At 44.7% G+C, this 26,339-nt stretch overlaps 1 protein-coding gene across 2 annotated transcripts in view; it reads left to right on the top strand.

The window, feature by feature from the left end:
• Positions 1 to 15,464: 15,464 nt before the first annotated feature.
• BCL9 (BCL9 transcription coactivator) overlaps positions 15,465 to 26,339 on the top strand; it is a 74,869-nt gene continuing 63,994 nt past the window's right edge. The window contains exon 1 of one of the 2 annotated variants that reach the window (XM_037906293.2): positions 15,465 to 15,744. The gene's annotated coding sequence lies outside the window, so the exon portion shown is untranslated. The remainder of the gene's footprint in view (positions 15,745 to 26,339) is intronic. The other variant, XM_037906315.2, reaches the window with a different exon arrangement.

Genomic DNA, 26,339 nt, shown 5'->3' with positions numbered 1-26,339 from the left:
TACAGAGGCCTTCTGGGAGATTGGATGAAGGTCCCAGAATTCACTGTAGATTGCCATCTTCTTCTGCACTGTCTCCATCCTGGACCACCTGCGTCATCTCCTTGCAGTGGACTCAGTTAGAAGTGGGGCTTGCTGAGCAATGCAGAAACAAAATGGTCTCTGCAGTTCAAAGTTGGCAGTGGGCATTCAGCTATGACTGAGGGCTGCTAGAATGCAAGAACTAGTAGACTCTGATCTCACTGAGGGCAAAGAGTCTGGGCTGCAACTGCCAATGCTATTCAGGAGTTGGGACAGATATTGGGATGCCAACACCCAGTGCTTAATATGTAATGAAAGCAGTGCCGGGGCTCAAGCAATTAGGTGGCAGGTCAGGATTACATCCAGTGGCTGGTAGAAAAGGGTCAAATTAAAGACCCCTAGAGTGTAGGAGGAATAACTGTCAAACTGCTGACGGTGCAAGGAGAGTTTTTCCTCTTACTGGAGTGAGGTTATCCTGCCACAGGAATGCCAGGCTGTCTGAAAGAGAGTTCAGGTCACCACGGACAAGAGAATGGTAACTGCTCTGTGGAAGCTGTTAGTGCAGGCAATTACTGATCGGGGGACATTCATCTGGAGTTGGGAAATGCTCAGTGTGGGCTGCTGTGCTGGAGACAGAGTTGTGTATGGCAATATGTGTATGGCATGCTGCTGGGGCATGTGACAAACACACAAAACATCCCTGAGATCATTGTGGGATTTTAAAAACTGAGTTTCCCAAAGAGAAACGAGGCTAATGATGGCACTCGTTCCTGTTTGTATTCCCCCATGCAAGGCAGCACAATGTCTCATCTGAAAAGAATGCGACTCCCCAGTGATGCAATCCCTAGTGGATTGCTGCAGTTGGTTCCTAAATACATTGGTTTGCCTGGCAACCTGCATGTTGTCTGCATTGTCAAGAACTATGTGTGAAAGGCATACTCTTCCCAGCCCACACCATAGACAGCCATGTGGAGCTGTAACCACATTGTGATTCTCAAAGGCCTGATACCCACCTCTGCCTCCGGCTTATGAAACCCTACACTGATTTCATCAATGTCACTTCAGTCGAGGCAGGGGCACAATGGTGGGTTAGTGTGAGAATTTGGAAGGCAGAAGGCAAAATGGAGGTGTCTTGACAATCACTGCTATGGAAAATCTCTCTTATTTCTCCTCCATTCCTATTATTTCAACCTGCTGTATTGTGCATATTTGTTTTCTTAGAGGGAAAGGGAAGATAGCAAAGAGAAAACCAAAGCTGAGGAGGCAACAGAATTTATCTGTGGTTCAGGACTACCCAGCAGCTGCATACCTCCAGGTTCTACCACTCTCCCAATATGTTGGGACTGCCAACATTTTCTTGGGGGCAGTGGATGTTTTGAGCCAGAGTGTGTTCCAGCTCACTGAAGAAGAGGCAGGTTTGCCTTTCTGGAGCAAAGTTCCCGTTACTGTCCTGTGCCTTAATGAACTACACCAATTTGTCCTGATGGAACTTGGCACTGCGCTTCATTTCAAGATAGGCAAGCTACTGGGGCACCTTTGCATGTATTAAGATGTTCCAGACACTGGAGTTCAGCTCACACTAGATCTCCACACTGCCCCAGATCCCAAAGAGGATGATGCTAACATCCACCTTGGACCAGCTGGCATTACCATTGCAGGAAGGCTTCACGGCGGCAGGCATTATTTCAAAATCCAGAAGTAATGAGTGGAACAAGAACATGGCTCTCACACAGAAGTGGATGCTGGCAACAAGGGGAGTACTATAGTTAGCTGACGTAAGTGTGGGGCATAGTTTTCAGGTAAGAGTCTTCCTGGACTGTTGCACCACAGAATCCCTGGGCAGGGAGCACAGAGTGCAGATAGACCATTTCTCAGCATGTTACTGAGACGAGGGCCGTGGTATCGTGTGACTACGCTGGATGGACCAAATCAACTGGGCAGCTGCAACATCTCATTGCCTCTGTTAATGGGAAATGGAAACAGCTCACACTGAATCGCTATGGGTGGGGACACTTATAAGACTTGTTTGGAACTTGTGCAGTTGTAACTGTGCCTGTGTGACACTTGTGAAACATTAGGAAATCTCTCTTTATATGGCCACAAAGTATTCCTGGTACTTGTACTGGGTCCACAAATATTTTTAATGCCAGTGGAGCTTGGATGAGCCAATATTTTATATAGTAAAGTACAACCAGTAGCCCACCCCTCTCTCTCACATTTGTCAGAAGGGAGAGCAGCAGCATTATACCCTCCTTCCCTGTGCTATGCTGCCACAGCTGTGGTCAACAGGGATGCTTGAGTTGCCTCCCACCCCAGAAAAGAGATGGGGCAGCTGACAGGGGGTTCTCTGTGACAGTTTCAGGACTCAAGAACTGGCTCTCCCCTTGAAATTACCTAGATTTGGTGACCTTATGGGCAGGCTGCAAAGACCTGATTTTTTTCTGGAGAGGGCTGAGGGTGTACTTCCCATAACAATGAATGGGTGGAAAAGAGCTTCTTCTTTGAGCTGGCAGTGCTCATTCTTGAATAATTATTTAAGGCTTCTGGGGTTTTGTTATCATATTAAATATATGTTAGGGCACGTAGAGTCTTTTATTGGCATCTTTTTATTATTAAAAATAAATATATGCAATAAGCCAGATGCCACTCTCTTTGCTCTCTACTGTTTCATCATCACTTCTATCCAGAGCTCTCAAGCATACCAGATTTTACAGAACGTTCTGCAATTGAAGCTGAAACAAGGTGTTAGTTAAACTAGATATGAGAGTGGCTCCAAATTTCATGCAGTCTAGGGGAAGGTGCACTGAGCAAGGAGCCAGAATATCATGAACTCTGGTCTGTATCTGCTGACTGCCATTTGTATTTCATAGCACTTCATAACCCTTGTGACTGATCAAGACTATGTACCCCTCCCCTTCCAAACAAGTATTAGCCCCTCCAATTTTACAAATGAAGTAATGGAAAAGTTGCACATGGTCACATCAGGTAGTGCTAAGATTAGAACCCACATCTCTAATATGGTAAATGAATTTTGGCCTGCTACCAACACTACTTTTCAGGCCCCAGGGGTTACACCTACGTGATTTGATGAACCTATCTCTAGCTACTGCTCTGACCTCCAGATCATATTCCCTTCCCACACCAGGGGATAGAACCCAGGAATCCTGATTTCCAATATTCTACTGCTGTCCGGCAGACACTTTGTAACTACTTGGCAAATTGTGAGTCAAGTCACTCTCTACTAGCTGATCGCCATACCAACAACAATTATTCCTGTAGCTCTCCTCCGAGCGTGCTTTACCAGGAATCTCAAGAGCCAAGTTCAATCTTTCCCAGTGACTCATTTAGGTGGACCTTATATTTGCATATAAACTTGTTTTTCCAGTTTTCTTTTTAAAGGGTTTATTAAATTCACATATTCAGAACATCCTTTAAAACTAAAACTTTTTAACAAATCTGTCAAATATGGTACAGCACACAACAAAATACAGGTGTTCCACACAGGAGACATTTTTCACACACTTTGGTTGTTGGGGTCCCACATGAGCAGGTTTGAAGGTTAAGAGGTATGTTTATATCATAATAGGAATCAGGAGCAGCATGGGGATGGCAGCCATGGTCTTTCGTCAATGCTTTGACTGGAGGTATGCAGTACAGAGGTCACACTATGTAATGCTTTCGTCAAGAGGGGAATGGATCCTGTTACCCCTCTTCTGTGACTGTACCTCATCTTTTCAACTTTGACTGTTCATGTCAACCTGCTGGTGGTAGTATTTGCTGCAGGGGGCTGATGATGATCTGTGTCCTGCCTCCTTGCCTGGCCTAAATTCTGTGGTACCCGCCCCACAAGCTAGGGTTGCCAACAGTCTTATATTATGAGGAAAGTCCCTTATTTAAATATAAAATTGCCTGTCCCAGACTAAATCAATATGGAATGCCTTTCATCTTGCACTTCAGCCAGGGATGTGGTGCTACCAGAGTGGTCTGGAGTCCAGACTGCTCCAGCACCAATACCCCCGCTCCCCCCAATACCTGAAATGCAAGATAAAAGGCATCTGTGATGCTCCCAAGGGGTAGCCAGACTTGGGATGCACCTCACCAATGCCTGCTCTTTGCACGAGGAAGTCTTGTCTGTGCCTGATGTGGGTCAGTTCCCTGAAACCACCAGCCTCTAGCAGCACAAAGCACTACCTTCTAGAACTCCGCAGACCTAGCTCTCTCAGTACAGGTAGCAATAGGCACACACCAACCCCTGAGTCCTCCAGGCATTCACTGTAGTATCCAGCCCCTGATCCACTGAACACTCACAAAATTATGAGGCCTGCTGTTCCCAAAGGAACAGTACACCACAGCTTATAAGTTATACCTAAGAACACAGCTCTGCTAAACGCACAGCACTTAAGATATATTTGTCGTAAAAACAAGAATACGTTTAGAGAGTCAAGTGAGAGTGAGTAAGAATACTGGAAACAAACAGTTACATACAAAACAAAATCATAACATGCTGTCTAGAGACTAAACTTAACTGACAGGTTATCCTCCTGTCTAAAGAAGCTTATCTCATCTGAAGTTCTCACCAGTGTTTTCAACCAAGCTTGGCTTAGACCCCTATTTCGTGATGCAAATACACTGTCCATTTACTTCCTAGGTGAGAGCTGACAAGGAGTCTTCTTTGACCCCCAAAGACACCAGAACATCTCAAGATAGGGTTCCACCCCGCTGCTTACCTCTTCCTGTTACTTTTCTGTCTTTGACGGTTTTTTACAATCCTTCATTAACATTCAGTTCAGATTGGTGAGTGGAGGCCCATTGTGAATCACACAATACTCAGTGTACATGTAAATAGACAGAAGGATAAAAATCTCCTGTCTGAAAGAAAACTTGCTTTTCACCTTTGCTGGTAACCAGTCACTAGACACAGACCTTAAGAACACAATTTTCAATGTACGTATGTAACTCTTCGCATAACCTCCATATGTGTAGAAAGGGTAGCTGGCCCCCTGTGATTGAAATAGGTCCAGCACTCCTGTGTCAAGCAGGTGCTCTGAACTGAGCCAATTAAGCGAGCGGGGGCTGCAGCTGGGCTATAAATGGTCAGAGGGCATTTCAGGAGAGCATGGCTGGAAGGGTAACTGTGAGAGAAGCTGTAGGGAGAGGGTCTCCTGCAGTGCTCCCTGAAGAAAGGTGTTGGGGCTGGGGAAGAAGACCCAGCTGAGGCAGTACCAGGCTGTGCCCAGCTTAAGGCTGGATGGAGATTTCTTTTTGTGTTTGCTTTATTTGGAACTTTGTAAATAAAGAAACCACACCCTAGCAAGGGCTGTGGCTGAATGAGATGCTGTGTGAGAGGTTTGTTTAAGGAACCCCGAAGAAGGGGAAAACAGGCGTGGGGCGCACTAGAGGCACCCCTGGCCAAGAGGAGGTGCTCAGGTGGTGGCCACCATGTTACTATGCATTTTGCAATGGTATTAATGATGACTGGGACACAGGTTTTATATGAGACCTTATGTGACACTCTGTGGTGAACTAGAATGGTACATACCAGACCCAGGAGGAGATCAGTGTAACCCTTATGCACCCTCTCTGTGCTTTTTGCAGTTAGCATTCAGAGGGTCCTGGATCACAGCATCCTGTACTAATTTAGAATGCTGACAGAAAGGTAGCCGGGTCAAATTTGGTGTTGCTAATGGAGAAGTGACTGGGCCAAATATGATAGGCTGTGCAACCTGGTGCACGTGGTTGCAACGCCACTCAAATTTGGCCCAGCTGCCCCTCATCATGCATATTTCATATTTTTGAAAGACAATGCTGGCAACCATACCAATGACACTCCTCTTTAATGTTAAGCAGGTCCTTGATTTTCTGGTGTAGCTATTTGTTGAAAGACCATCACAGCAGCTGTTTGGGCCTCTTATAAGACTACTGGCACTATATGCTTGTTTTCTTTAAAGCTGCTGGGTTTCCTAACTTCAGGTACAAATATGAATTTAATTGCACACCTAATTTGCACATTCAGTTGCCATGAGAGTAGATCCCTGATCTGCATCAATAGCTGCATAGGCAAATTACACACTTTTTTACAAGTCTGGTCATTCCTGTGCATGCCCACACCCTGGGCTCTTGGGGGGAGGAAACGTGGACCAGGAGATGATGCTGTAGGAGCAGCCTCTAACAGTTTCTGGGAATTCCATGCTGCCTGTCATCTGATGCACAAACTGAAGGTGGTTATAGATGGGTGGCTAACCAGCTGCCTCACTCTCCCGTGGATTTCCACCACAGCACGTGCTGTAGGTTTGCTTTTCACACATTGTAAACGTCATCTTTTCTTTTCTTTTAAGGAATTCCACTGATAAAGCTCCAGAAAATGCACTCTCCCCAAAATCTCACAAGCACAGTATTTTGATCAAAAGGGACTTTTTGTCTGACGCACTGAGGCAAATAAGAAGTCTCCAGAAATTTCACAGAAAACGAAATCAGAATCAGTTGGAGGAGAGGAATGGCAGCATTTTACACCAACATGTTCTCACCAGTTTGACACGGCTCTGATCCTCTTCCCCTTGTGCAGGTTGGGTTGCTAGGAGAGGAAAGCTCTGCTCTCATAATAAGTATGCGTAGCTCTCTCTGCTGTTTATTCAGTTCAGCTCCACCTGTTGGTTACAATGGCAAACTGCACCATTTCATTACATTGCCTTTCACCACCATAAAACAATGAAACAGCAACATAAATGTTTCCCCCTCAGTTTGAAAGGACTTAAGGGTACCCTTATACTACACTGGTTCAGAAACTGCAATTTGTAATAGTCCCTTTTCTACCTATAACCACACTTTAAAGAGTACAATAACCTTGCTTACAGAAAGTTCTAAGAGCATCAAGCCTGCAGTTTTGCCAACCTTAAGTGTTCAAAAATCATGAATCAGGACCTCCAGAATCAGGAGATTGCCTTAAAAATCATAAGATTATTTCCTAAAATACACATTGTGTTCTTTTTATTTGTATTCCAGTGTTTTGAGCCTTTGGGATGCAGTTGAGTCACATTTTTCAACTTTTTCTCCACAACATGGAAGGCTAGAAACATACTTTTTTAAAAGTAAAAGCTGAAATTTTCACAAAATCCTATGAATCCAGGAGCTGGGGCTTTAAGAAAAATATCTGCTATCATGAGAGATGGTAACCCGACTGACTGCTTGAGTTTTAAGGTTATCTAGGTATTTTGTGAGTCTGACCATGAATTGAATGTAGTGCAGGAGCAATGTGGACTACATTGGTGATAGAGTGGGACTGATGGGGCTGAGGTGGAAGAGCACAATATTTCAAAACAACTGCCACGAGGGAGGCAGGGGAAGAGAGCAATCAGAAGCAGACTGTATGTTATAGGAAGGAGTGTACATATCAACAAATACAAAGAGGTCCATGAAGGCAGAGCCTTGCAAGTTAAAAGTAACACATTCTAAACATAACTCTCAGCTTTCAGGGCAGCAACTTGCCTGAGGGGAAAAAAAAATTGACAAGGAGCCGTGATGAGCAGAATTGTGAATGGCTGCTAAACAGGTAAGGATGAATCACTCCCTCTGTTCCTGATATTTTTCACTGTATGTGTAAACAATGGGCCTGCTAGATGCTCCAATCCTGTGGAAGATGGATAGTTAGTTGGGTATATGTATGAAGGCTAAATTATAATATTTACACATTATTTATATTATAGTTGTACCTATTACTTGTGTTACCGTAGGGCCCAGGAGCCCCAGACATAGATCAGAACCCCACCGTATTAGGCACTGTATAAACATAGAACAAACCAAGAAATCCCAACTAGTATCACGGTCCTATTAGATCAGGCACTGTACATACATGTAGTAGGAAAAAGTCCCTGCCTCCAAAAGCTTACAGTCTAAATAGACAAAACAGACAACAGATGTGAGAAAGGAACATTATTCTTCCCATTTTATGAATAGGGAAGTGGGCACAGTGAAATTAAGTGACTTGCCCAAGGTCACAAAGGAAGAGCTTTTGTGGAAGAACCAGGAAGCAAGCCAGATCTCCTGAGTCATAGCCCAGTACCCCACTCACTCTATCATCTTCTCTCTACACCAGTGATACTCAGACTGCGGCTTACAAGCCGCAAGTGGCTCTTTAATGTGTCTCCTGCGGCTCTTTGCAGCACATGATATTAAAACACTGTGTGATTTAATTACAAACCAATCTAAGTTATTAACCAATCAGGATGCTTTTGCTATGTTATTAACCAATTGTAGTTGATAAAATAATAATACTTGGTCAGTCATATTGCTGTGAGAATAATATATAAATCTCAAAAAATAATAAATGAAACAAGAAATTCAATGAATGTCGTTCTTTTGGGTAATGTTGATCGCTAATTTGGCTCCGGAACTACTGAGATCTGAGTATCACTACTCTACACAGAGTATCTACTACATATAGGAGTATAATTGCCAACCTTGTGGCTCACTTCCCATTGTAATGTGTTAACTGCAGTTCAAGGGTCAAATTCTGCCCTCATATGTACCCAGGTAGCCCCACTGAAAGGGTTCGTGAGTGTAGCTGAGAGCAGAATTTGGCTTTGATCATTGACAAGAAGCTCAAGAGTTGGGTGAGTCCTTCCTACAGTGTGTCCTGAACTTTGTGAACTAGAAGATCTGTATTAGTTTGGCAAAAGGGTGAGATTATAGTGGGGCAAACCTTTTGTGTAGTGACCATTTAGCAATCGCTCCCAGAGCCTCACACACATGCTCACCAAGACTAGTGGATGTTCCATTCATTGTACCACTAGATGCAGAGCTATACTTCATGCAGGTGCACAGGCCAGACTGGCAACATTGCACCTCTCCCAGCTGCAACTGTGGTTCATGGTAACATCCTTTTGCAGAAAAGATATGCCTCCAGTATGAAGACATCAAAGTGCGCACAGCAGCACATTCAATTTTTTTAACTGGCCTGATACTTTCAGAACCCCAATATATTATCAACTAATTTATATTCAGACCAGTTGAGGGCTTGATGAAGCAAGCACTGGGTGTAATTGCATAGCCTGTATTATGCAGGTCAACTAGATGATCATAATGGTCATTTTTGGCCTTAAACTTTATGAACCTCTTTTATCCATCTCAGTAAAGGAGTGTGGGGAGCAACCTCTGTCACTAGGCAACCTAGTGACAGAGGATGTGGAAAAAGCTAATACACTCAATGCTTTTTTTGCCTCTGTCTTCACAAACAAGGTCAGCTCCCAGATGACTGCACTGGGCAGTATAGCATGGGGAGGAGGTAACCAGCCCTCTGTGGAGAAAGAAGTGGTTCGGGACTATTTAGAAAAGCTGGATGAGCACAGGTCCATGGGGCCGGATGCATTGCATCCAAGAGTGCTAAAGGAGTTGGTGGATGTGATTGCAGAGCCATTGGCCATTATCTTTGAAAACTCATGGCGATCGGGGGAGGTCCTGGACGACTGGAAAAAGGCTAATGTAGTGCCCATCTTTAAAAAAGGAAAGAAGGAAGATCCTGGGAACTACAGGCCAGTCAGCCTCACCTCAGTCCCTGGAAAAATCATGGAGCAGGTCCTCAAGGAATCAATTCTGAAGCACTTAGAGGAGAGGAAAGCAATCAGGAACAGTCAGCATGGATTCACCAAGGGCAAGTCATGCCTGACTAATCTAATTGCCTTCTATGATGAGATAACACGCTCTGTGGCTGAGGGGAAAGCAGTGGACGTGTTGTTCCTTGACTTTAGCAAAGCTTTTGACATGGTCTCCCACAGTATTCTTGCCAGCAAGTTAAAGAAGTATGGGCTGGATGAATGGACGATAAGGTGGATAGAAAGCTGGCTAGATTGTCGAGCTCAACGGGTAGTGATCAATGGCTCCATGTCTAGCTGGCAGCCGATATCAAGTGGAGTGCCCCAAGGGTCGGTCCTCAGGCTAGTTTTGTTCAATATCTTCATTAATGATCTGGAGGGTGGTGTGGACTGCACCCTCAGCAAGTTTGCAGATGACACTAAACTGGGAGGAGATGTAGATACGCTGGAGGGTAGGGATAGGATACAGAGGGACCTAGAGAAATTAGAGGATTGGGACAAAAGAAATCTGATGAGGTTCAACAAGGACAAGTGCAGAGTCCTGCACTTAGGACGGAAGAATCCCATGCACCGCTACAGATTAGGGGTCGAATGGCTAGGCAGCAGTTCTGCAGAAAAGGACCTAGGGGTTACAGTGGACGAGAAGCTGGATATGAGTCAACAGTGTGCCCTTGGCATTTTGGGATGTATAAGTAATGTAAAAGGCCAATGGCATTTTGGGATGTATAAGTAGGGGCATTGCCAGCAGATCGAGGGACGTGATCGTTCCCCTCTATTCGACATTGGTGAGGCCTCATCTGGAGTACTGTGTCCAGTTTTGGGCCCCACACTACAAGAAGGATGTGGATAAATTGGAGAGAGTCCAGCGAAGGGCAACAAAAATGATTAGGGGACTGGAACACATGACTTATGAGAAGAGGCTGAGGGAACTGGGATTATATAGTCTGCGGAAGAGAAGAATGAGGGGGGATTTGATAGTTGCTTTCAACTACCTGAAAGGGGGTTCCAAAGAGGATGGATCTAGACTGTTCTCAGTGGTAGCAGATGACAGAACGAGGAGTAATGGTCTCAAGTTGCAGTGGGGGAGGTTTAGGCTGGATATTAGGAAAAACTTTTTCACTAACAGGGTGGTGAAACACTGGAATGAGTTACTTAGGGAGGTGGTGGAGTCTCCTTCCTTAGAAGTTTTTAAGGTCAGGCTTGACAAAGCCCTGGCTGGGATGATTTAGTTGGGGATTGGTCCTGCTTTGACCAGGGGGTTGGACTAGATGACCTGCTGAGGTCCCTTCCAACCCTGATATTCTATGATTCTATTGCAGGTTAACAAATTTTGCATTTCACTATAAGGGATAAAAACTCCAAGGATGCTGCATTGAACAAACATAGTATAGCAGCAACCATTATAATGGTGATGTTTTAGGGACAGGAAGCGAATGTTTCCACTAGTTACAGCAACAAGAGAAAGTACAGTGGATAGGCACAATACAATAGCTCATACTGGACTCTTGTGAGTTCTGGGAACTAGTGGCCCTATGCTTAAGAAATGAATTGTGGTATCTTTAAAAGCCACAAGCGACCAGGACTTTTATATGATGTGCCATTTGAAAAATGGCATCTCTATCATAGATTATAAAGGCCAGAAGAGACCATTGTGATAATTTAATCTGACTTCCTGCATAATACAGACCACAGAAATTCACCTAGGAATGCATCTGAATCATTGAGGCATAGAATAGCATTACTCAGGAGCAGAGCTTGAGCTGTTGCCCGGCTACTGGCTAATAAGCATTATCTATCCACCCCCTTTGGTCAGTGTTTTGACTCAGTCCTCATTACTTCGTATTTTCTCCATCATCACTTCCATAAGTCCCATCATCCCCATGTCTCTACACTGGCACATGCTGAGCAGAAACGCATGGGGACTAGCTCCCCCCACAAATCACCATGTAGGTGCTACTCAGCCCCACTTATCCATCTAATGCACACAGTACAGAAGCAGTTTGATTGGATGCAGCACCTCCTACAGTGAGAAGAAGTGCTCCCCTGATATCAATAAGCCCCATCTTTTCACTGATTGATGGGAGTTGCTGTGTCCAACCAAGCTGCTTTGGTGTGGCACTGAGATAGCACAGGCAGACAGGAGAGAAATCAAGTGGGAAAAAGTAAGTACAAGTGCTAAAAGGGTTGGGGGAAATGGGTTAAGACATAAGGAGAAAAAAGTGTCAGAGGAGGATAGTGTGTCGGAAGAAATACAGAGAGCAACAAGGGAAAGGAAAGATTGACATCAGTGAGATTTAGGAGCCTTGTACTTAAGGGCTGTCCTGAATTGGGACCATAAGGAGAAGAACAACAGAAAACAAGAGAAAAATTACAGAAAAGAGGGAGAGAGAGGAAATCTACCTTACCAGGAGCAGTCAGTCACAGATTAAAGGATCTGCCCCAAGATGAGCCAATTCAGGCATTAGGAAGTTTAGGAATGATAAAGGAAGACCAAGTCATCTGCCCTAAGGTAAGAAAAATGGTAAGGGAGAAACCTGAAAATAAAGAAGACACAGGGGAAACAGAGAGGGAAAGGTGTTGGCTCTTCTTATTAGATGGAATATGGCCCAAACAGGCTATGTTTAATGTTTAACACTATGATTATTTTTCACGACAAACTGAACATGGGTACTTATATTGATCAGGCTTTAGCCAATGGTGGTCAAGAGTGGTTCCTTTCATCTCCAAAATATTAAAAAATCCAGAGCACTTTCTTTTTTGGGGAGAGCAGGGGGGAAAGAAATGTGGATTGCACCACAATGATCCATACCTTTGTGACAGATGGATGAGATTACTGTAACTTGCTTTACTTGGGGTTATCCTTGAAAATGATTTGTAGGCTGTAGCTGTCATAGAACATGGTATCAGGACTACACAACAGCCTTTATCTGCAAGCCAGCAATGCCCATGTGCACAACCTTCACTGGCTGTACATAAGGAATGTTAGCAACTGCACATCAAAGTCTTACTGTTACGACTGCAAGCATTAAGTAATATGGGACCCGTCTCCTAGAAGTCTGTTGACTTTATGTGCCATTGAACAACTCCATTAGATGAAACTGGAACTGAATCATCCTGAGGTGTAATTTAGCTGCAGTTTCTAGATGATTAGAAATCAGGTCCTTCTTTGTTGTGGGTCTGCAACTCTAGAATACTCTGCCCATTGATATGTACCAGTGTAAGGCCCCCTATTCAGGACAGCACTTAAACTCATGCTTACAGCCAGGCACATGTTTAAGTGTTTTGCTGAATCAGAGCCTATAGCCGTAGTATTCTTCTAATCAAAGCTTAAGACAGTTTTTGTCTACTGCTTAGTTCTATTGGGGCTGTCTGTGGTTTTATTTATAGAGTGGTACATTATCAGGTTGGAACTCTTTCCCCAAAATTGGGCTTTATTGGTGTGTGTGTGTGTATGTTGGCTGGAGGTTCTGAATCCCTAATTTAAGGATGTATTTGCCCAGGGAGTAGGATGACAGAGGACGTAGCCTAAAAAAAGGTAGTAATAACAATAACAATACAAAAATATTGTTATTGTTATTACTACCTTTTTTTAGGCTACGTCCTCTGTCATCCTACTCCCTGGGCAAATACATCCTTAAATTAGGGATACAGAACCTCCAGCCGATCTCACTTCTCTTGGCATCTCTGTCCCCCTGCTGCTTCTCCCTTCCATCCTACTAATTTCAAAACATTTTAAACCTGACCAAGGCTTTGCCCCTGGATTGTGTGGAGGTAGGATGCTAAATGGACTACAAAATGCTTGACTAATAACAGGTTTGTTTTTGTTTTCCCTCACCTTGAAGTTCCACCCTACATGCTCCCTGAAACTCGTTTTTTCTCCAGAAGGTTGCTTTGAATCCATTTCCCCTCCTCTTTGGTATTACACTAACCTCTCAGTTCCATGCCATCAGGAAATTGCTTAATGCATTACTGAAAGGTGTTCAAATACTACAGTGATGAGTGGGGTATAAAAACTTATATAGAATAGAACAGAAAAGAAAATGTGCACATTTATACATCTGAGCCATTATTATATAACAGGTGTCTCTGATTTTTCCCTCCCTTCTCCCCCTTCTCTTTTCATCTCTCTTTTTGACATCTTCAGTCATTCCTCTGTCTCCCTCTCTCTTTCTCTCTTGCACTCTATCCCTCATTCTTGGTAAGTACCTAATTTACATCCTGTCCGAGTCCCAAAACTTCAAATTAGGCCTGGGTAAAATTTTCTCAGTGAAACCCAGAACCATGCAACACCCTGTTTTGGGGTTTGAATATATAGTATGGGCTAGTGTTTGGGGTAGTCAGCTCTAAGTCAGGAGAGTTGCACTCTGTCTTCTGCCACTGATATCACTGTGACATTGGACAAGTAATTTAATCTCTCTGTGTCTCTTTCTCTGCCTAGGAAATTAGGATCCACCTTTGTAAAATCACTTTGAGATCCTTGGATGAAAGGTGCCATCCAAGTGGTGAGTATTATTATTATTTAAAATGAAATTATGGAATAAACTCACTGAGTCGTGTGCAAAACTTTTCGGTTGAGATTTGAAGCAAAACCTTTTGTTGTCTCTGGACAGGCATATGTTTTTCAAGACTGAGTTTTGTGGTTTTGTTATGAAACTTATGACAGTTGGTCATGTGGTCTGTCTTCTGGGCTGAATGAACCCTCATGAATCCATACACAATGCACAGAGCTTAGTGAATCACACCACTAAAGTTTTGGTTTGCCTTTTACTGAACTGAGTTTGCATGAACCTAAATTTCAAAGGGTGAGGAACCCTGTGAATTGAAGCCAATAAAAAAAAGTTTGCCCAAACCCATGTGAACCACAACCAACAAGTTATGCACAGCTCTGCTACAAATCCTGCCCTCAATACACATATGTAATTACCTCTGGTTCTCTCCTGGGTTTACAGGACAGGATGTGGCCAATGAGAACCTAGTACTGTGTAACCTTAGCTCCCTACTTCCTAGCTCTTATGGTTTACGCTACTTTTGACTCCCACAATTTTTCCAAGTCCGAAAGTGCTTGATCTTTATAATCCTTCAGGTTGAAGTGAAAACCATCTCCTCCCAGCGCTTGCACACCTGCCCTCTGGCAGCCCATGTCAGAGGACTTGTGGTTAGAGCAGAAGATTGAAACTCAAAGGACTCCTCAGTTCTATTCCCAGTTTTTGCTACTGACTCTGTGTGTGATCTTGGACAAATCACCTAAATTCTCTATCAGTTCCCCCGTCTGTAAAATATAGATAATGATACTTCCCTACCACGGGCATGGGGAGGCTTAATTAATTAAGATTAGTAGGAACTTTACAATGCTTAGGTGGGAAATGGAATGCATGGTGTTATTTAACTCTGGGGATGGTTTATATTTAAGCTAAAATCTCAACAGATTGAGGTGGAGACAATTTTGATTGGGCAAAATCCCTCCCCCTCAAGATACAGAGTAAGCAATCTGATTTTTTTATTTCTCCCCACCCCCCCCCGCTCCCCGCGTTGCTCATTTGAATAATTCCTCTCCGCACTGGGAGCCTTAAAAGAAAGAAAAAAGCTTTCGATTGCACGGTGCTGTCTGCACAGCTTCTCCCTCTGCCATTTTACTGGGACACAGCAGACAGCTTTCTCCCTGCCCCCAACCCAGCCGGGGCTCTTTCCTGTCTCTGAGCTCCCCCAGTACAGCAGCGAGCTGAGCTGAGCTGCCTGCCTGGTGTGTGTGTGTGTGTGCGTGTGTGCAGCTAGGCCTGTCACTGGAGTTTTAGTTTGCATTCTGAAGAAAGGAGGCGGGGGCAGGGCGGAGGGAGGGGGAATGTCTTGTTTGTGGCTTGTCAGCAATTGCTGGAGACAAGCTTCCATGTGTGAAAGCTACTTGGCATGAATGCCTGGGCTGTACCAAGTGCCGCGGCAGCGAGAGGGGGAGGCAGAAGGAAAACAGATCAGGCCAGAGCAGACAATAGGCCCCTAAAGTGTTCCCCCTAAGTTGCTTTGATGTTGTCCTAGTGTCTTGGTAGCGGGAGGCCGGGGACTGCAGGCGCAGGGGCTCGCTGTGTTGGCCGCCGCGGCCCCCCCCGGCTCGGCGGAATGACTCCCCAGGAATCCCGCGCCTAGCAAGGTAAGAGCGGCAGCCGCAGACCCCGCTCCCGGCCGCGGCGGGCGGCAGCTCCGTGCCCGCGGGGGCTCGTTCCGCCGCTGCCGGAGCCCGCTCCCAGCGGCGGCGGGGAGCGCGCCCGGCCCCGCCGGCCGGAGACCCCCGGGCGGACCCCGCCGAAAGGCGCGCGACGCCTCCCCCGCCGGGGCCGGCGTGGGGGTGGGGGGGAAGCGGGGCACGGCCGGGCGCAGCAGGCTGCTGGAGGCCTCCTGCCTGCCCGGGCTCGGCGGCGGGGCCGCCGCGGTTGCATCGCACCCTGCTGCGTCCCCGGGGCTGGGGGAGGCGGTGCGCCAGAGCCGGGGCGCTCGCAGCCCCTGGGCTCCGGGGGCATGGCAGGCGGGGGGAAGCCAGAAACTTTTCCACGGCCGGGGGTGGGGAAGGCTCGGTGGAGAGTTTGATCTCTCGCCCTCCGTGCCTCAGTTTCCCTCCCCCTCCCCCATCTGCACACAGGAGGTGGTGAGAGTGACCTATCTCAAAGGGGCGAAATTCCATCGTGTTTGTAGCCTGCCCGGCGAGCCTCAGGTGGAAGGTGCTAGAGAAGGACAAAGTATTATATATTATTTATTATTAAAGAGACCCTGGCAGAAACCGACTAGAGAGCGCAGATCCAGTGTCTCAGCCTGTCTCAAGGAACAAAAAGCTTTTCCCACCTGTTGGCTTCTGTCCTTGTGTCTTTTTGGAAGATTTATTGGCCGATTAATAGTGAGAATGAGGTGGGAGGAGGGGTTGGGGTTTTTCTTCTGCCTCACCCCTTGTACATCTCTTAAAGAAAAATAGTGAGATGCCAGAGAGAGAGGAAAACCCTGGGTTTTTTGTCATTGTGTATTCCAGACCTTGTGTTTTTTTGGACCTAACTGAAGCAAGGCAGATCTGTAAACTACCACAGGGCTGGAAGATTTTTATTGTGGATTTTGGAGATTAAATGAGATTTATTTACAATTGCTGTTTATCGGCGAGTAAATATCTGGCTGTGTGTGAGGGTAACAGTGTGAGGTCTGTTTACTCACTAGTGGTTTTGTAGCTATAACCTACTGCTGCTGAGGTGATGCTACGAAAGAGCAAAAAGGGAGAGGGGGTGATGCCTGAATCCTGATTCCCAATCCTTACAAAATTAAAATCAAAATTGTTCTTGATTTTGTGAATTTTCTTTCTCTCGAGATAAATTCTGATATTATTTTACTGGAGCAAAACTTTGGCACTAGGTGGATCCTCCTGATGTCTTTTAACTTTATCACCTAATCATAATTCTAGGGTTTCCCTGATTCTTGCTATTTGTTGAAAAGTAATTTACAAGAGCGTGAGCTGCACAAATGTTGATCAGCCTAAGGTCCTGACACAACCTAGGTCATGTAGGAGCTGGAATAGAGAGCAAGAGTGAGGATTCATGCTTTCCCAATCAAGGCCTGGAGGAAAGCATCATGTGTTAAAGAATCTGAGCAGAATGGGAGATGGGGGAGGGAGATGAAATTGGCCTGAGACCCTCCTCAGGCTAGCAAGGAAGATGGAGGCTCCGTATGGTGCTGCAAAAAATGTGAAGGAGAAATTCCGTTCAGTTTCCCTCTGCCTCACCCCCCTTCTTGTAAAAAAACAAAACAAAAAGCCCCCACCAAACCAAAACCGGTATTTGATATAACATGTGCTGCACTAGCTGTGTCTCATACACTCTACAGCATTAAAGAACACAGTTATGGAGATAAATAGTAGCAGAGGGAGAATTTGAGATGTTCAGTCAGAGGAGGAAAAAAAAAATGTCAGGTCAGATTTTAAATGAGACCAACAGACAATGAGGCAGAGGGATCAAAGAAGCCTGTTCCTGGTGGCAGGACCTGCAGACGAGAAGGCTCTGGCACGTATGGCATTGAGATTGGATGAAGAGATGGAGAGGAGCACAGTGCTCGATGAACAGAGGAAGCAGGGAGAGAGGAGATCCAAGAGACAGGCTGGACCAACTCCATGGAGGGTTTTTAAAAGAAGGGATTTTGAAGTAGATCCCGACATGAATAGGGAGCCACTGGAGTTGTCTGAGGGCAAGTGCGATGTAGCTGTACTTCATTGTACATAGGAAAAGGGAAAGAGCAACATTCTGCATAGGGTGGGATTTAGGCGGGCCATGGAGAAAGGAGTCACTATGTCAAGGCGGGTGGAGATGAAGGCATCAGTGAGGTTTTTACCAGGGGCCAAATCAAGTATCTGGATAAACAGAGATCCTCAAGGTCTGCCTCTCATGTTAGAGATTTGTTGCTGAATTTCTATTTCTATGCTGGAATCTGGTAACAAAAAATATGATCATCCTGCACTCCACATCCCCAAATAAATATGTATGTGTATTAAATACATGTTATTTCATGTGCATGCCTCTAAACACTGCTCCTCTGCACACATGTTCACAGCAACACCACATGCGTAACCACAAATGGCTACACAGCACGTGATTCCTGAAGAAAGAACAATGCACATGGTTCATACACAGGTATGACCTGATTCTCTATTGCCCTGCAACTTATGTAGTAGTTTACGCCAGTGCACAGTGGATGCAAAATGCTGTCACATCAGAATGATAGTTGTTTGCACCCACTTTGCACTGATGTAAATGTCTACACAAGATGAAGGGCAGTTGAGGATCAGATCCATGTGTTCTGTACTATAGTGACTATGTACGTTACAATGGTCCTGCGCACCTAAGAAGACTCACACCACAGTTGCTGTCTTGCACATTTGTGAAACAGACATCACACACACAAACCGCATATACCGGACCCTCGCTAGGACGCACGTCTATATAGCGCGAATTTGCATATAACGTGGTCGCAGCCATGGATCCCAAATTTAATTACTTTAATTGGAATTAATTTTAATGCAGTCCCCGCTATAATGCGGTACCGTGCATGGATCCCAAATCCCGCATTCTAGCGAGGGTCCGGTGTACTGCAAGACTTTTAAACTACACACACGCCCCTTTCCAGGAGTCAAACATACCACAACTTGTTCTCCTTATTAAGACGTAAAATAGGAGGAAAGGCAGTTTCTGCTCATGGGATATGTGCATATCACACTTTTCACACACAAAGAATACACACAGTCAGCGTTGCATCTTTTTAAATTCAGCCCAGGCTGGCAGTGAGTGAAAGTTACCACCTGATGGCTTTTCCATGTCCTGTGTGGCTTCAGTTTAGTTCCTAGTGGATAAAGGTCAGGTCACAAAACAAAACCCAACAATAGTGAGCACTAATTGGTCCCTTGGTGGCAGTCTTAGCAGAAAGGCGAAGGACTCAATGGGCATGAAAACTGGGGTGGTGAACCAACTGACCAAATGTTGAGAATCTGCACAAATAGTGAACAGTGAATTGGAGATGACAAAGTCAAAACCAGCACTGCATTATGGGTGTCAAGAGCTGTCCATGCTGGGGCGAGGAGAGCAAGAGGCTGTTTCCTCTTATCATCTGACAACTCAATCTGCTGTCAGCACAGAAGGAAGGCTTGTGCATATTTTATGTCACTTTCCTCCTTCCAGGACAAACTGCTGATCTGATCAGCTCTGCACTTTAAAATCCTAGATGCACTGATCAGTAAGTATGACCTGAGGCCGAAAACAAGCAGTGGCCTCCTGCCTCTGTTTCCTTGTGAACATCAGTTGCACCTTATCCTGCCTTGCAGAGGGAGCACATGCAGAACAAACCATGTGCGCCCCTCATAAAGTACAACACAGGGTGCAACTAGCTGGATGGAGACAGAGGAAAACAATGGCAATGTGTCAGGAGGACATGGGGGCAAATCGGTCATTTCTTCTTCTGTTTGATGATGTTTAAAAGGAGACCAAAGTAGCAATTTGGGTTTAATTTTGAACCTTATGTGAGTTGCCCTGGTCAGTTGGCGCATACTGGATTTTCATGTGCAGTTTAGGATCTGTGGGGGTTGGCAGTAAACAATTATATTTTATTTCTTCAGATTAGATTTTTGGTTGTCTAAGGCTGCCAAACAAAGGTTTTTCCTAGCCTGATCCACCAACATTATTTCTATATAGCAGACGCTCAAGTCACAAACATTATTCCTACACACCGAAGATTTGCACACCCCAAATGCTCTCTACATACCAAGAAGGTATAAATCACACACACACACACTCTCTCTCTCTCTCTCTCTCTCTCTCTCTTCTCGTGCTCTGGAGACATACTGATCATCATAAGCACCATTCCTGCAATCTAGAGACACAAACATTTTTGCTACATAGCGACATAAGCATCTCAACTAACAGTGTTCTCACTTTCTGCTTCACTGGGCCCATTTGAGAGACAGTATGTTCTAGGTTTCAGAGTAACAGCCGTGTTAGTCTGTATTCGCAAAAAGAAAAGGAGTACTTGTGGCACCTTAGAGACTAACCAATTTATTTGAGCATGAGCTTTCGTGAGCTACAGCTCACTTCATTGGATGCATACTGTGGACTGAGCAAGGGGACTGAAAGCTAAGAACGTTTGAGATCTTGACACTGATTTGATGTGTAGCCTTAGGCAAATCAGCGGTAAAGCTAACATTAACCTCTGCGAGTCTGAGTCCCAATCTGTAAAATGGGGCTAATACTTACCTACCTCCTAAAGTGGTGTATTTTAGGTTGCTACGATAAAAGTTTGTAAAGTGCTAAGGGCTTTTTTTTGGGGTGTACAGTATTACAAAATCATATAACGTAAAAACATGCAAAGCATGTATTTTTACACACATAACAGGTGAGACTCATCCTGTTATAAATTCTAATATAAACTAACTATGCATGCACCAGTGCTATCTTGAGTGCTCCAGGATGTTCTATTCTTTCAGCAAGAACAAAACCACTTTTCAGTGATATGCATTGTATATATACCCAAGTGAGAATATTATAAAGCTATTGCACACTTCATATAACAGCTACTGTCCACATTCCCATGCACAGCAAGAAATTGATTAACAAAGTACCAGCGCCTGAAGCTATATCACCTCAGACTGTGATCTCCCAAATTAACCAAGGTCTGGTCAATATCTGGGTTATAAACTTGCAATGATGATATGGGGAGCCTGGTGTTTGTTTGTGATTCAGTATGCTTTCCTCTGGGCAGTACTGAACCAATTTCTCAGTATGGTGTGAGGGGACACAGTGCTTCAGGACGTGATGGACCAATTTCATCCTTGGAATAAGCAGCCACAACTCCCACAGAAGTCAATGGGACTCACATCTGCTTATTCCCAGGGTGATTTTGTCTCTGTGTCTTTCAGATGAGATGTAAAATCTAAATCCTGACCACTTATGACCATTAAAGATTCCATGGCAATTTTTAAAAAGGGAGGGGTCTTAGCCCTTGGCTCTTGGCCAAATTCAAACTCAGGAAATTGCATTCCATCTCGATAAAATTCCCCTATAGTTTAATTGAACAAAGTATTCATCGCTTACTGTGCTAAACTGTCATATAGTGTTTCTCTGCAGCCCTAAACAGTTGCTGTATTCCACCCTAGAGATGGCCACAATTCCTTGCAGGGAGAAGCATTTTCTTTGTGTATAATTTGTAAAGCATTTTTGGGATACTTCTGGCTGCAATGTACTATTTACATTTAAGATCATTGTATGGTTCAAATGAATGTGAAAATCAATTTGCAAGCATATATGCAAGAAGATATGATGTAGTGCCATTTGCACTGTGCGCAGGTAGTTAATGAATACACATCTTTCTGAAACAGAGGAATATGGGCCAGATTTTTAGTATTCTGCATATGCAGTTGTGTGCCTAATTTATGTGATTAGTTGTAATTGTATTTGCAAATTGTCATTAGGCATTCCATTGCCCATTTGCCTGTGCAGTTGCCATAATTGAATGCATAAATGTTGTAACTGCATGCACAGGCATACAACTCTCCGTGTAAAATATTGATAATCTGGCTTTCCATGTGCAAATATGAACTAAAAATGTGAGCATCTCCACTCGCCTGCATTTTTCAGTGGAATGCTTGTTTGGACATTTTGCAGTGTTGTCATTCATATTTTCACTCCAGGAAGAAAGGGTTAACTAAGTAATTAGTGGTGATTAGGTCTTTATGTTTCTCATGGTAAATGTAGAGAAAAGTTACAGGGGAGTTATGGTGAGAATTTTACAAATCATGGAGAAACTATGAAAACAGATTGGGGGAGGGGGGCATTCCTACTGAAGACAATAGGAATTTCTTTAGCCTTTGAGTTCAATGGCTGGAAGAGTCAGGCTCTGACTTCTAGAACCAACTGCACCTTTAGAGATGCCTAACTATAAAAGATATGTTTGTGTTTGGACACTGTGCTGATCACTGATGATGGACTGACAACTGTGAGGCCTGAAGTCTTTTATTTATCTCAAACAATATAAAGCCTAGACTGCCACAGAACAAATTTCCTTCACACTGCCCTGCCAATGGGTTTCAACCTTGCCTGGTGGGACTACCTCTGGGGGTGAGAGAGTAGTTCAGTTTTCCTGAGTATTCATTCTTTGGCTTCTGTGGTGACATTGCTAACAAAGGGTCAGTCAATACTAGGTGATAGGAATCTCTCTCAGCTGAGTAGAGACCACTAAACCCATTTCACATATGCCTCTCAACAGCCATGAGAGCGGAGCACTTTTTGTCTTTAACTGGCTGTGCTGGCTTTGAACTAACAACCCAGAAGTAAAAAGCTGTATAGGCCATGCAAGGCCCCTCATTTATTCAGTTCCTCCTAAATAGAATTTTAAAAATGTTTCTGGATACCTCTTGACTTCTTGGGTATCTGGCTGCTACCATTTCCACCTTACATGCCTTTCCTTGTAATCTAATCTATCAATGTATATTTAATGTACCCAGCGCCCGAGTATCTAGGCATCAGGTCTCAGCCTTCTATCACTTGTTTCCACAGATGTCTTCAAGTTATAGTGGATGCTTTAATTTCACCACTTTTTTCCTTTTTGCTCTGTACTATTCTCACAGTCTCATGCTTGAAAGTCAACACCACAAGTTCCCTCTGCTCTGATTCTTTGACTTGGATTTCAGTCTAGTGGCTATAGCAGGATACTGGAAGCTAAGACTGTTTTTTTTTCTCATCCATGCCACTGACTTACTATATTATTGTGGGCAAGCCCATTAACCTTTCTGTGCCTGTTTACCTAGCTACCTCAAAGAGGGAAAACTTAGTTTACTCCAAACTCTTTTGAGGCCCACAGATACAAGGTGCTATAGAAGTGCAAAGTATGTTTTAGAAGTGTTGTCTCTGACCCTGACCTCTCCTAGTCTCCTCAACAGTCCTGTGGAATATTCTCTTTAGTCTCTTACTAAAGTTTCTTCCAATTTTTACCTGCACATTTACGCACTCTCTCCGCTGCATGTAAAAATACCAAGCTATCTGAAGTCATAGAAGTATTTGTATAATCCTGACAGCTGTGACACACATTCCTCCTCAGCAATAAACAAACAACATACACAACCTGCCATTAACATAGGTTTATAGCAGCTAGACATCACTCACTGATCTGGGAGAGGGTGCTAGGCAATTCCTGTGCTAGTGAGTCTTAAAGTAGTGTTTTCTGAGGTTAGGAGTACACAGGATTTGGTATAATTCCTGTGGGCGAGTAATTGGGGAGCCTCGTGTGGGTGTTTGTGCAAACAGGCAATAGGTGGTTGGTTTATTTGTGGCCTTACAGTGGATATGTGGCTCAAGTGTGTATGGCTTAGGGGTTTGATATTTATTTATAGGCACCAAAAAACATGTTTTCAGTAGTGCAAGTTGAAATGTATACAGTACAAATTAAACTGTAAATATATAACATTTTTCTTTAAGTAAATCTATCTACTAAGACTTGATTTAAAGATTCTTATAACACCTGTTTTCCCTGCAACCAGCCTTCAAGCAGGTGGAGTGGGCCAGTAGCAATACCAGCATTGTTAGCACTCCTGCTCAACTGCAGAGATTCTCTAAGCAAGCACCCCGAGCAGCCAGATTTGTATTTTGGTGTTTTTTAGATTAACTTAATATGAATATCTGTAATTCAGAGTCTCCTAAAATTGGGTTTGGTTATATATCAGAAAGTGTAGGTCTCTATCCAAACCTATGGAGGCCCCTAAGAGGACCTGTGAATCTCCATTCCCACAATCTCTTTCCCTCCTAACAGGCTTTTTTCCTTCCAGTATTGCAGGGGAGTGGCCCTCTCAGATGTGTTCGGAGGGAGAATGTCAGGTCTGTTCCTTCCCCAGCACCTTACGGAGAGGACACCAGACTAGGGGTTAGAAGAGCGGGGGTCTCTTTCCAGCTTTGTCACTGACTCACTGTGTCACTCAAATATGTGTCTCAGTTCCCCCGTCTTTAAAATGGGGATAATGCTTTACCCACCTTTTGTGAAGCACTTTGAGATCCATGGATGTAAAGTGCTAAGAATTAATTGTGGTAATTATTATTACCTCCCCCTTCTCTTTATTCCATGAGTGGGTGAAGTGCTTCTTCTTCTGGGTCCTTACCTTACTCTCTGCCCCTTTAGGTTTCCTCAGTTTCTACTGTAATTATTTTATCTCTGTCATTCTCTGGACCCTTTTATTTGCACTTTCCCTCCTTCTATGTCATTTTCCTCTCTCTCTCTCTCTCTGCATGCCCCCTTTATTCTGTAGCACTCTCTTCTCCTGTCTCCTCTCTTTTGTTTGTCCCCATCCCCTCCAAAATGCCTCCAACTGTGTTTCTCCACTTTGGCCCCCTTTTGTTTTCCCTCCCTCTCTCTCTCTGTCTCCTTTTCCCCGCAGCCTGGGAGATGCCAGCTGCTTCTGCAGGACAGGCTGGTGACTGTTTCAGGAAAGGAGAATGCTCCCACAACTGTACAAAGCTGGTAGGAAGCTTATCCTTTCCCTACCTCAGCCTGGTCCGCCACCAGTGTTCTGCTACTCACAGAACAACTGTGGTGGGGCAGGACTCAACCTGCTGCCTGCTCTGTACGGCAGCACCCGCCAGTTTCAGGAGTCCACCTGTATAGTTTTTGCATATTCTGTTATACTTGGTTATCTTCTCAGGACAGAGAATACCCAGGACTGAATTTAAAAGTCCAGGATGGTTAGCAAGCTGCCTGTGACCCAGAAACCAAACAAAGCATAGTTCTGTCCAGTGCTTTACTCTTGAGCCTTATCATGCGTGAGTATTAGTGAAGAAACAAAGACTTTATCCATAAACATAGAATCGGATGGACAAACCCTAGCTGACGCTACCATCCAGGCCTCTAGCACCTGAGGGTGGAGCTTTCCCTTTGACAAAACAGGGTGAGACCCCTCTGCATGTGCGGCGGCTGTTTTTGATTGTGCATCCTGTGATCCCTTTCTGTTCTATTCTATTTTGGTTCCTTTACTGCACAGCCTACCAGAGAATCTGAGCGTCTAATTTCCTTTAGAGTGCCTGATTCAGTCCCAAGTCTTGCCTCCTGAGCTCACCCTGCCTGCTACTCTTGGGACACAGCCACAGAGCTTTCCCTCTTTTAATATCAATAAATCACCACCCTTTCCTATTCCCACATCTTCTGGTCCCTGTCACAGTTTATCTGCACTCCATGCTAAAAAACACAGATCGTTAGCCTAGCTGGATGCAGTATGATGAACTCCTGTGGTACCTAGTTAACCATTTAGAAATAGATGCCCCGGTATCACAAAGAAAATATAGTAAAAGAGAAGCAGTTTTGAAAGAAAGCCAGTGGGGACACAAAGCAGCGCTCTCTCCTAGCGAGACCAATAATCAGTGGGTCAGGAAATGGCTCTCTTTCCTAGGGAAATCCACACCCAAAGAGGCAGAGAAACAGCACCAATGGATTATGGAAGTGTCCTCTCCTCCATGGCCATTGGAGAGTTACATTCTGCCAGCAAGAACCACATGCACCAGGGCAGGAGAACTACACTCTGTGTCAAGAGATCCACCACCAATGTGGGAAGAGACCTGCCCTCTCAGCCTCGACAACCACAGCAGCAGTTCTTGCACTTGCTTTAGAGAGCCCCTTGATACAACTTAGGGAATGTCCTGTATCTCCATTTTCCTCCAAGAAAGCCTGAGTGGATGAAACCTGCTCCTTCACCTCCTTGGAGTGACAGGAATTTTGTTGAAGGAAGATTGGCCAGAAACAGCTGGTGAGGGATTGTATTTCTTGCCTAGCCTAGTCCCCTCCCCCTCCCCTTTAACTGTTCCGTCTTCGTCAGAGTGCTTAAGTATTGAGGCGCTCTTCCCCGGCAAGGCAGACTAGATGCTGCTTCCTCCACAGTTCACCCACGCTGCTCCATCAGTCAGCCGAAAGGGGATCAGTCAAGTGGGTGGGACACCAGGGTGTGGTGGGGGGTGGGGTTGTTAAAACTCAACAGCCATTTTGAAGGAAGGGCTGGTGTGATTTCTCTGCCTCTCTTGGATCTTGTCCCATCTCTGGATAGTTCTACACCATCCTTGCCAGAGAGTATTTAGTCATAGGGGGCTCTTTTAGGTTCTCAACCTTCATTCTCCCATCCAAACCTCTCCTGATCCCTCCTCTGCCCCTGCAACAAACCTGACTCTCAGCCTACTCCCCTCATCTCCAGTGGAGGGCCCCAGCGCA

Source organism: Chelonia mydas, chromosome 1 (assembly GCF_015237465.2).
Source record: "Chelonia mydas isolate rCheMyd1 chromosome 1, rCheMyd1.pri.v2, whole genome shotgun sequence".
NCBI lineage: Eukaryota > Metazoa > Chordata > Testudines > Cheloniidae > Chelonia > Chelonia mydas.
This window is presented reverse-complemented; position numbering and strand designations above follow the sequence as displayed.